Source organism: Falco punctatus, assembly GCF_963210335.1.
Source record: "Falco punctatus genome assembly, chromosome: 8".
Classification (NCBI taxonomy): domain Eukaryota; kingdom Metazoa; phylum Chordata; class Aves; order Falconiformes; family Falconidae; genus Falco; species Falco punctatus.
Genome location: NC_137588.1, coordinates 60,339,644 through 60,350,575, shown reverse-complemented (window position 1 = coordinate 60,350,575; position 10,932 = coordinate 60,339,644). Strand labels below are relative to the sequence as shown.

Sequence of the window (10,932 nt, the reverse complement as noted above, 5' to 3'; positions counted from 1 at the left end):
TTTTTCATTTTGGTAATTACTAATGTAGCAAAGCCACCCCTCGCTATTCTGAATGCTATAGCAGTCACAGTTCATACAGTGCTGTTCGCAAAATTTCCTTCTTCACAAAGAAGGGACACATGTAACAGGTCTGGTTTGGGGACAGCAAAGATCAGAACACGCTGCATTCTGCAGAAAGTGCAAACGTAACAGTAGAGCCTCTGACAGCAGAAACAGCAAGTCATCGTTGGAGCACCGGATAGCAAAGCCATGAGTCACAGACAGTTCCAAGCGCTGACCACACAATTCCAATCTTCTCCTAAGCCTGCCAGAATGACACACGCACCTCTTCGGAAGGTGTGCCCCACATGATGTATTGAGCTGACTGGACTGCTCTCTCTCCTCTTTGGCCCCGTTAACTTAATCCTCCTTATGACTCACAGGAGAGTCATCATTGTATTCTAGGGTGGAGAGGCTAACTTACTTTCTGACTGAAGAGCGTACTGCAATATTTTGTACTTTAAAAAAAAAAAAAAAAAAAAAAAGACTGTGGGTTGTCTTACGTATTAAGGCTGAGGCTCTGTTTCATTATTCACTGAAGGTGTCCATGGGGGAATGAGGAAAGCATCCTCCAGCAGTCAGCAGTGAAAGGGAGAGCTGGAATTTGATTCATGCCCTCCTCATGCACAGGCTCGTGCAGGCAGGAGTAGCTGCTGGCTCCTGGCACCGTGTGGCTGCAAGGAGGGGAACTGATCAGTCATATGGCTCACAGATTTGAACCAGCCCAGAGCAGCTCAGCGCTGCCCCAGCACCTTAGCTCTCAATCCAAGCACTGACAACACAGACAGTTCTTAGGAAGTATTAATCCAGGAGACGGTGAGGCTGTAGGTGTTTCCACAGAGCTTTCAGGAAATAACTTTGTCTAGCTTTATTACTGTATAGCATCCTAACTGCAGAAATAGCCATTTTCAGTTCTTAAAAATAACATTCTTTCCACGGCACTTAACACTTGTCCTTAGGGTCCACATAAAAGCTCCCAACCTCCTCCAAATGCAGCCACTGGGATGTGCCTGTGCCACATGAATGCCAAAGGTACACAGGGCACAGGCAGCAGAGAGCAGGCAGGGGTGTCAGGGTGCCCAGGGACTCCACAGATACTATTGCCTTTACTCACATCTGCATGTATTCTGCAAGTTATAGCCATAGGCACCGGTTTTCATGCACTACACTGCTCAGGATCTGCCGTCTTCATGTGTCAGGCAGTCTGGGCTCAAAATCCTTCCACATTCTGGTAACGCGCTGGCATGCAAAGAGGCGCGGCAGGGTTGGGGGTTTTTATAGGGAAGAAAGGAAACAAATGACCAGGATCTCTGTTTGACATGAATCTACTTACTTTAACAAGTATGGAGCCTCATGATTTCAAGTGGAAGCTTAGCATCTCTTAAAATAAGCTCTAGGCGTCTTTTAATGTCGGTGTTTAAAAGGGGATTTAGTCACTTGGTTCTAGGAACTCCAGTTTGACTCAAGTGTCCAATATCTGTCGGCAGTTCAGCTGTTATCCAAATAAGGGGAGGGAAAGCCAGGATTTTCCAGCCCTGAGAAACAGCTGTACTCAGAAAAGGCATGTAATGCAAGGGATAAAATTTAATTCATTCTCAAGCCCTGGTCTGTGAGCCCTTCCCAGCCTTTGGATGAACAGCCTGACTCCTGCAACAGGTCCCGCAGGGCTGCTGGGGCCACACGGGACGCACCCCGCTAGGCGGCTCCAGCGGCATGCCAGGAGGGACCTCTGCTCCCCTCCAAGGGCTGGACCCGGGGACCTTCAAGGCAATCAAAAGGTGATTTGAAAGGTGAGATGCTGAGGCCCCATCTCTTCACACTGCGCTTGGAGTGGGATGTGTACCATGAGCAGTAACACACCCCCCCCCCCGGTATGTGCACCCCTGCACACTGCCCACAGCCAGCAACATCCCACAGACTTCACGGCCACATGAGCCATGCACAGGGTGTGACTGCAAACGTCCCCCATCAGGGACATGCCTTTAGTTCCAAGATCAAGCTTTCTAATGTGCTTTTTTCCTACATTAAGCCCACTGTTGCTCAAAAGCCACTACATTCAGATTGCCGATGTTCTTCTCCGTGCAACATTCAGTTCTATACAATGGATGAACTCATCTGAGGCTTAGCAAGGACTTTCAAGCGTGGAGCACAGCACGCATATTTCAGCAGCAGTGCTGTTCTCCATGCTTGAACATCTTTGTTAATCCCAGAGGGAGCCTGCCCTTGAAAGCCAGCACGCCTTTCTGCCATTCCTGAACAGCATGTATGGAAATGCCACAGGAGTGCCATGCGCAATTTTTGAGATGCAAATCTAATATCCTACCTGCTTGAAGGGAGGCATTAAAAATCTACTGCACAGAAAATGAGCCTTTGAAATAATGCACTTCTGAACTTTAGAACAGTGCTACATGTTCTGAAAATATGCTACAAAAAATTGGTTTTGAAACGTACTCGGTGTTCAGCTGCATTGCTACAATTTAGAAAGACTCTCGGCAAGCTTTAGATCCAATCAGGATTCTGCAGTTTCTGTAAATACCTTGTCAATGGCTACAATAACCTCTTCTAGCTATCTGCTTATTTTCAGAATATCTTAGCCAACACAAACCTGCCCTTCTCCCCACCCAAAGAGCAGCCATTTCAAGAAATCATTCCACAATGATTTGTGAATCTATCATAAATTTCCCTGCAATCTAACCGGTCATCTCAGGATCTTTCGTGCGTGGGAAGAGAAACAAATAAAAATCACTCTTTTCTCACTTCCTACAGAAGGCTTGTTATTCACACCCCAGGAGCAACAGAGAAGCCACTTTCAAATCACATTTCCCATCACCAAGTAACTCGCCACTAGAAAGTTCACTACTGAAGTGGTGACAACTTCCCCGTTTAGCCATATGGCACAGAAGAAATTCAGCTCCAGACGGAGCTTTCTCCAGCCCACTGCCTTTGGGAAAGCCTCATCCTTTGCAGCCCTATGTTCATATCACTGTTAAGCCGTACAGGGTAGTGCCACAAGATATCCAAGTGTCTAGCATACACTCCCAAAGCTTGAACACCCCTAGGAAAACGAGTAACACCATCAGGTACATGCAGATGGCTTGCAAAATGCATCGCTTTCAAATTGACTGAAGGTTGTAATTGTATATAACTATTTGAGCCTGTTTTCTAAATAAAAGACATACTGGTACATTAATAAGATGATGCAGTCTAGGTCTGCCTCACTTCTAAATGTAAACTTTAAAATTTACCCCTCCCCCCTACACATACTCTTTATAATGCAATGTATTTCAGATCCAGCAGATGCTCATTTTTTTCCTAAAACAGACTTAATGGGTTTTCCATGATCTAAACACCTGGCAAAAGGGCTCCATGAAGCTTTAATACTTTCCTAACCCTGTGTTAAATTTGTCCTGGTGTTGCATATAGCATAATTCTGCAGCCATGTCAACTATTCAGGTAATGCTAGAATGTCGTCATTATGGTTTGTGTCAACAGCATGATCTGTATGTACCTTGTAATCATTCTGGTGTTGGGTTGCAAAGGTCCTCGGACTCTTCATTCGGCTGAGTCTAATTCTGTCCTCTTCACAAAGATCTAGAGTTACACTAAGTAAAGGCTGACATTTACATGAGACATTAGGACTGCTAGAATGACTCACCAAGGTAAAACCTTGGCTATATATTCTTTCAAGGGCATAAGCTGTGCAGTGCCAACATTTCATAGAACCCTAGAATCATAGAAAGGTTTGGACCTTAAAGATCATCTAGTTCCAACTTCCCTGCCACGGGCAGGGACATCTTCCACTGGACCAGGTTGCTCAGAGCCCCGTCTAGCCTGGCCTTGGGCGCTGCCAGGGATGGGGCAGCCACAGCTGCTCTGGGCAAACTGTGCCAGTGCCTTGCCACTCTCATATGAAGAAGGTCCACTGACCTGCTGTAGAAAGCCTCCGTGCCTAGCAAGGCAAACACAGACCGACGGGCACATCACACGCGGAGCTTGGCAAGACTCGGGAACGGGTTCTCAGATAGTTAAAGAAGCCTGGAGCATCGCTCATAATGAAAAGGAGATATATCAGTGAGAAAGCAGCTATCTCAGAGTGACCTTCCAGTATTTTCTTGGAGGCTGAATGACCTCCTTTCATTTCTACTGCTAAGTCAGACAGCCACATACACAGCCCCACACACAAGACAGCTTTGCACTCACACAGAAGCCCACTATTTCAATCACGTGAGGGCTGGTCAGCGTTGCAGCCAGTGTCCAAATGCTCTCAGTACATGTACTCTCCCAAATTCACCATGCCCTTTAAAGCAGCACCAGCCACCACATTCAGCACACCTCGAAGTTCCCTGGTTCACAAAATATCCTACACCCCAATGTCATTAGGTCTCAATCAAAACCAGAATATTCAGACTAAAACAGTGACTGTTCCAGCGATGAGGCTTATAAGCCTTTTATCTGTTCCCATGAACTCTCCTTTATCCAAACCCAGTATTAACATGGAGAGTTCAACACACTCAGGAGGAGCAAACTGTGAGATGCAAGGACCACGGAACGAGAGATGAGAACAAGAGCATCTAACATGAAGTACCCATGTGAAGGATGAGTTGTCTACAAATCAGGGTGCTGCAAGCAATGTGGATTTCAAGGATGGCTTCTGCTTTAAACAGCAGACACCTAGAGCAGCCAAGTACAGACTTCCCAACAATGGCACCTCCTCTCAATTGAACTAGTAGGATCTGCTTTGGCAAGAGATCAGCCTAGCCTTCCTCGAGCACTGGCTGCTGCGGCATCACATATATAGCTGCCTGTATTTACTGTGTGAACACTGACTGCTTGGCGTGTTACATGGCATCAGTCCAGTTCCACTTGCAACTTTGATAGCCATCATCTTTGGCCATGGTCTCTGCCATGTCAGAAGGTCTTAGCAGTAATCATCGCATTGAGGAACTAATGCCATGCAACTGAGTAACTGTCTTGAGCACAAGTGCTATTCCTGCTTAGGGCTAAAGTTCAGTGCCTGTTTTATCATGGCTGGAAACTTGTCAGAAGCTGTTTTTTTTCAGTTCTGTAGACCAAACTCTCTCCAAGATTGTGCTTCTCCTTCAGACATGCTGTGTCCAACCTTTCTGAGCCAGCTTCCTGCAGTACCTCACCAGGCTTTGATCTTAAACCACAGCCCCCTCTGACCACCTTACTTACTCTCGCTAAGGGACACGTCTGTGCCTTTTTTCTGTGCATGTCTTGCCTGATTCTAAACTGATCCTGGACTTGGAAACAGACCAGAACAACCAAGAGTGATGGTATGTTTACAGGAGAATTCAGTTTGTTCTACAGAAAAAAAACGGGGCATAGATCCTCCAGTGCAGTTTTGTTAATGCTATTTCAGTGGAATGATCTTTAAAGCAGGCGTGTCAGCCCAGGAACTCCTTTCATAATCTGCATGCCTGATTTTTCACCGCCCTTTGTCTTTGGAGGAAAAACAGAAAAAACAAATCAACCAGTTTTACAGGTCCTGAAAACTGACTATACTGACCGTTACCTGATAGACTGCAAGGAGGCAATGCAAACAGCATCACAGGGATCTGTGCCGGAGTACAGCCAGGATTAGTTTGCGGCAGGAGCCCAGGGCGACTCAATAACATTGGCTTCCCAGGCTCTCCTCCCACATCAAAGGGTTTGGGATTATCCAGCAGTCCTTGCATCATGGCAGAGCCCTGCTGATGGCCACGTGACATAACCTTGGACAGGAGCCATCCTTGAACTGCTTGAGAGATACTTATAACTCCAGAGCAGCAGATAGAAATATGAAGGCCATGGGCGGCCCAAGTACATGTGTAACTGTACTTGAGGCTCTGTACTCGGGGCCAAGGGTGACTTACTGTGGGTCTGAATGGGAGACACAGTGGTATGTCCTCATCAGGGGTGTCTGACTGCCTTGAAGCAGCCCGTTGTCTCACGTGGCTGCCTGCAGTTGTCACATGGCTACACTGGTCAAATCCAACTAGACTGCAAAATAACCTTCACTGTAATCAGTTGTGACTGTTTTGGAGTGACAGAAAGCAGGAGAGAGAGAGAGAGAGAACAGACCTCAAATCAATTACTTGGACCAAAGGCTATTCAAAGCCGCTGAAGAGTTCAGATGCATCTACTGATTTTATTTGATGAGATGGGTGCTTTCGTAGCATAATGACCTGTTTGAAGTAACTAAATCCTCATCTGTTGAGGTGCCTCCACATCTCTCTGCCTGGTGAGGTACCTACCTGGATTGCTACAAATATGAATCCAAGACAGGGTGACAGTCAGCTAGAAGACCCCAGATTCGCAGTTACTCTACCTGTCATATTACAAATGCTTTAAGTACCAAACAATACCATACAGAACTGGAAGCATCAAGCATAGGAATCAGACCCTACAGAAACACATACATTTGTCTGACCTGAGAGCACTGCTGGGGTGCAGAGAAACACCTGTAACCTTAAGGAGAGACTTCTTACCTGCCAAGCCATGACCACCCACATCTGGTTCTTAGCAGGCTGCAAACACAATGCAAAACGGCCACAGAGGCAGCGTTTCAATACGTGAGGAGCTCACAAGGGGACAGTTACAGTGGCCTTAGCAACTGATCACTAAACAACAAACAACAGCTTTGTAACCATCTGCTAATACCTTAAGATACTGTTTGCATGACCGCAGCCATGCAGGCACAAACGTAGGACTTGGCAGTATGTGACAACAACAGCTACCAGACAACACAGAATAAGGCTCCGAATTTGAAGCTGTAGGTGCTAAGGGTAGGAGAGCCACTTTCTTAACATTCACTCCAGAAGCAGAGCGTATGACAACAGCACTGCTGCTGCTGCAAGTTATTTCTCGAGGCTGGCATTTTTACTGATGCAGCTGGGCACAGGAGAAGCACGATCGTTAGTTCGCAGCACTCCACCAAGAAAAATCTCTCTTGCCATAGTAAAAGGGAAACAAAGATGAATTCTGTAAAGCTTTGATTACCATGTAAGCTAATAAGCTATCAGTAAGTATGTGTTTGTGTCAATTCAGTATGCTGCCGTCCTTACGTGAGAAGTTTCTGGTAGCTGGTTTATGATGTACTATTTTCACTTGAGCTAAATTAACAAGAATTTTCTTCAGACTCTTGCATTCAAATGAAGAAAACCCCCAGCTCCACCATGGAGCCAGGTTTCATGGGTGACATGGGTCTTTTACAAAAGGTCTGTATCAATCAACCTTGGTTAAATGTCTCCATGCGCTGGTGATGACCTGAGCCTACTCTCAAATACTAAGGATGTTTCTGTTTTCTCTGGCACATACCCCTTGCTCTCCAACCAGTGTCACAGCACTCTCCAAACCAGCCAGCTGCAACAAGGTCTTTTACCATCTCATACCAACATACTCATCACACCAGTCCCTCTGCTGCCTTCTCCTAGTCTCTTCTCATCCAGAGGGCACATACCCTCTCCCTCTTCTCTCCACCTCTTCCTCCTGCTCTTTTCTTTGGCTGCTCCCTCTTCACTGGCTGTCCAACCTCTTCACAGAACCAGCCACAGCTGCACCTTATCTACACCACCAACCCCCCCCACCCCAATCCAGCCCACAGCTGGGTATTATCAGTGCTAATTAACCCAGCTTCATTCTTCTACAAACCAGCATATGCTCAGTTCACAACAGAGCCATCACTGCGTTGTAAGGAAAAGGAGACAGTTCCAGACACTGATTTATGTTTGTCTCTCCAGGTTCATAGGGTAAATCCGAAGGCTAAGGCTCCTTGCAAGTCTCAGCATCCTGGCAGGGCCAGAGGAATGTCACAGTAAGTGCAGACATTGTTGGGTCAAGTATACTCACTCTCCTAAAGTCTCTGTCTCCATCCCACTCTGTTTTATTTCACACACACACTAGGAAAAAGTAGAAAGCTGCCAGCATTTTGCTGACCGTTGGTTCCTCAGCCAGTGAAGTCTCTGGCAGCCATTCAGTTCAACAGTTGCACCACTTGAATTCATCCATTACCTGAGTATGTTACACATTTTTTAAATTCTTATTTATAGTATTCTAGAAATATTTTGCAATGATCAGCTCAAGCACATCTTCAGCAATTGGCTAAGAGGCAAGGGTCATCGTGAATAGCAAGATCTGGACCTTAGCATCTGCAGAAGGGCTTTCTGGCTTGAAATGTTTCCTAGCCAGAACTGCTAAGAGAACTGATGGAGCAGGTGACGGGGCTGGGAATGCTCAAGGGGCTGCCACACAGCTTAGCCATTTGTCATCCTTCTTCAAAGATTCACTTCAGAACAGGTAGTTGGTTTAGAGCACACACTGGGTCAAGAGCTGGGGAAGTCAGACTGCCTAGACAGACTCACATCTTAACCCAGGCTGGGCAGGAAGGATAACTTGGGTTATTTCAGAGAAAAGACAGATTATAAAAAACACCAGTGCCACAGCAAAACAAATTCAAGCACTTTAGGTGCATATTTATATGCAAGACACGTGGTTCAAAAGGTAAATGAGACAGATATGAATGCACATCAACATTCCACCATGGAACAAGAACATACATACCTTGCACTGCAAATATTTGACCATCTTAAAGCTGCCCTTCTTGCTTAATCAGAGACTTTATTGTAACCTCTGCATCAGCTGACCTTTAGAGGAGGATGTCAGGACAGAGTACCAAAGTTCCCGTTCATTTCTCTACATTCAGCCTCAATGTGGTTATTGGAGACCAAACAAGCCAAGAAGAGCTAGACCTGGGATCAGCTAAACCAGGTAGGGATCCCTGTAGAAAGGGACAACTACTGGGCAAGCAACACTACTCTTTACATAGAGACTGCAAGGTGTGGGCAACGTATTTGCTTATAGCTCTAAGGTCAGCAACATTTACCGGTTATCAGCTCCTCTTTCCGCTAAGCCGGTGTTCACAGTCCAGGGAGGTATTTCCTCTTGGAGCACTTGAAGGGGGACTCCACAGGGTATTTATTAGGTTGGCACATGAACAACAGATAAAAAACACTCTGACATCTTTTTCTGTTTCAAATTAAAGTGCCAGCAACACAGCCAGGTTTCTGCTCATGAGAAATTCAAGCTACAAAAATCACTTTTCTTTGCCATATAGATGCAGAGTCCCTCGGCGAGCCTGACCGGGTCTGCCTATGGAAGCACACCTGTGTTTACAAAGGTAAAGAGCTGTTGTGGTTTAACTCCAGCTGGCAACTAAGTACCATGTAGCTACTCACTCACTCACCCTTTTGTACCCTCCCAACAGGATGGGGAGGAGAACCAGGGAAAAGGTAAAAACCACGGGTTGAGATGAGAACAATTTAATAACTGAAATAAAAGAAAGTAACAACAATGACAATTGTAATGAAGAGGAGAGAGGAATAAGATCCAAAAGGGAAAGAAATAAAGTGATGCACAATACAATTGTTCATGACCCAGTGACTGATGCCCAGACAGTCCCTGGGCAGCGAACCCCAGGCCCCAGCCAGCTCCCCCCAGTTTACATACTCAGCATGATGTTCTGTGGTATGAACAGCCCTTTGGCTAGCTCGGGTCAGCTGTCCTGGCTGTGTCCCCTCCCCATTTCTTGCACCCCTCCAGCCTTTCACTGGCAAGCCTGAGAAGCTGAGAAGTCCTTGACTTAGTATAAACATTACCCAGCCACAACTAAAAACATCAGTGTGCTATCAACATTATTCTCACACAAATCCAAAACACAGCACTGTGCCAGCTACTAAGAAGAAAATTAACTCTTTCCGAGCCAAAAGGAAGACAAGCTCACAGGTTGTCTGAACAACATAACTTGTTCTGCAACTACTACCGCTAGATTTTGAGTTTTCTTGCTCCATCAGAAGGTATTTTGAGGCTGGAACATTGGTTCATTCACAATTCAAAAAAGCCAGCACGCTTCATTAGTGATGCTATCAAACTAACAATTTAATTGGTAAACAATCCAGACAGACAGAACCACTTACATGAATACATCTCATTTATTTCCTACGAAGGAGGCTGAAGTGGAAACCTCTCACAGTATACTCCCTTATGTTGTATCCACTGGAACAGATGCTTTTCCTGCATTTGTATCTTTATTTAAGTGCATAAGCAAGCTAAAGCCTTTTAATGACCACTGGTCTACAGGTGAAAAAACCTCTACTCACAACGCACTGCAAATGCATTTAGAATTAAATCAACTATCATAAGTAAAATAAAAATAAGGGCATGAGATCATCTTCCTCACTGAAGGGTGTATCATTCCCTAATAATTGCTTCAATGGGGAAATACTTACATCAGCCATCTAACAACAATTTTTTCTCCTCCAGGGCCTACAAAACATAAGAGCCACCAAGGGTCAATTGGTGGTATTTGAGTGTCGCATTCGCGCTACACCCACCTTACAGGTACACTGGTACAGAGAATATGATCAGATCATAGATTCTGCCGATTTCCGAATACTACGAAAAAGTAGGTATCGCGCTGTCTGTTTGATGTACAGTGATTTTACTGGGACAGTGATAAGACAGGAATAAGAACTGCTATAAAAATTAGGAGATCATACATGTTTGTAGAGGCAGAGTCGAATTTGCAAGTATCAAATGACCTGGAGTCACAGAGTCACAGACTGGTGTACAGAGCCTGCTTCCTCCGGCAGCGCATGAGCAGATCAGACACCATGGGAGGAGATTGCCATGCTGTTAGTTATTAATGACAGCACTACTGAGCCATGGAGGCATTGGCACCGCATAACTACTGATGAACTCAGGGAGGGGAAGACATTTAAAACAATTTATGATACTCCCAGGCATGAGGTTATAGCTCAGTGGGCCAAATTCACAGCAGCTACTCCGAAGTCAGGGGAGCTCTTTCTGTATCACCTCAGTGGAGAGATGCTTGCA

At 45.6% G+C, this 10,932-nt stretch overlaps 1 long non-coding RNA gene across 1 annotated transcript in view; it reads right to left on the bottom strand.

Moving 5' to 3' along the window:
• Positions 1–10,932, bottom strand: part of LOC308068251 — a 54,462-nt gene that overhangs the window by 28,052 nt on the left and 15,478 nt on the right. The window contains exon 4 of the long non-coding RNA XR_013929912.1: positions 543–713. This is a non-coding gene — a long non-coding RNA (uncharacterized lncRNA). The remainder of the gene's footprint in view (positions 1–542; positions 714–10,932) is intronic.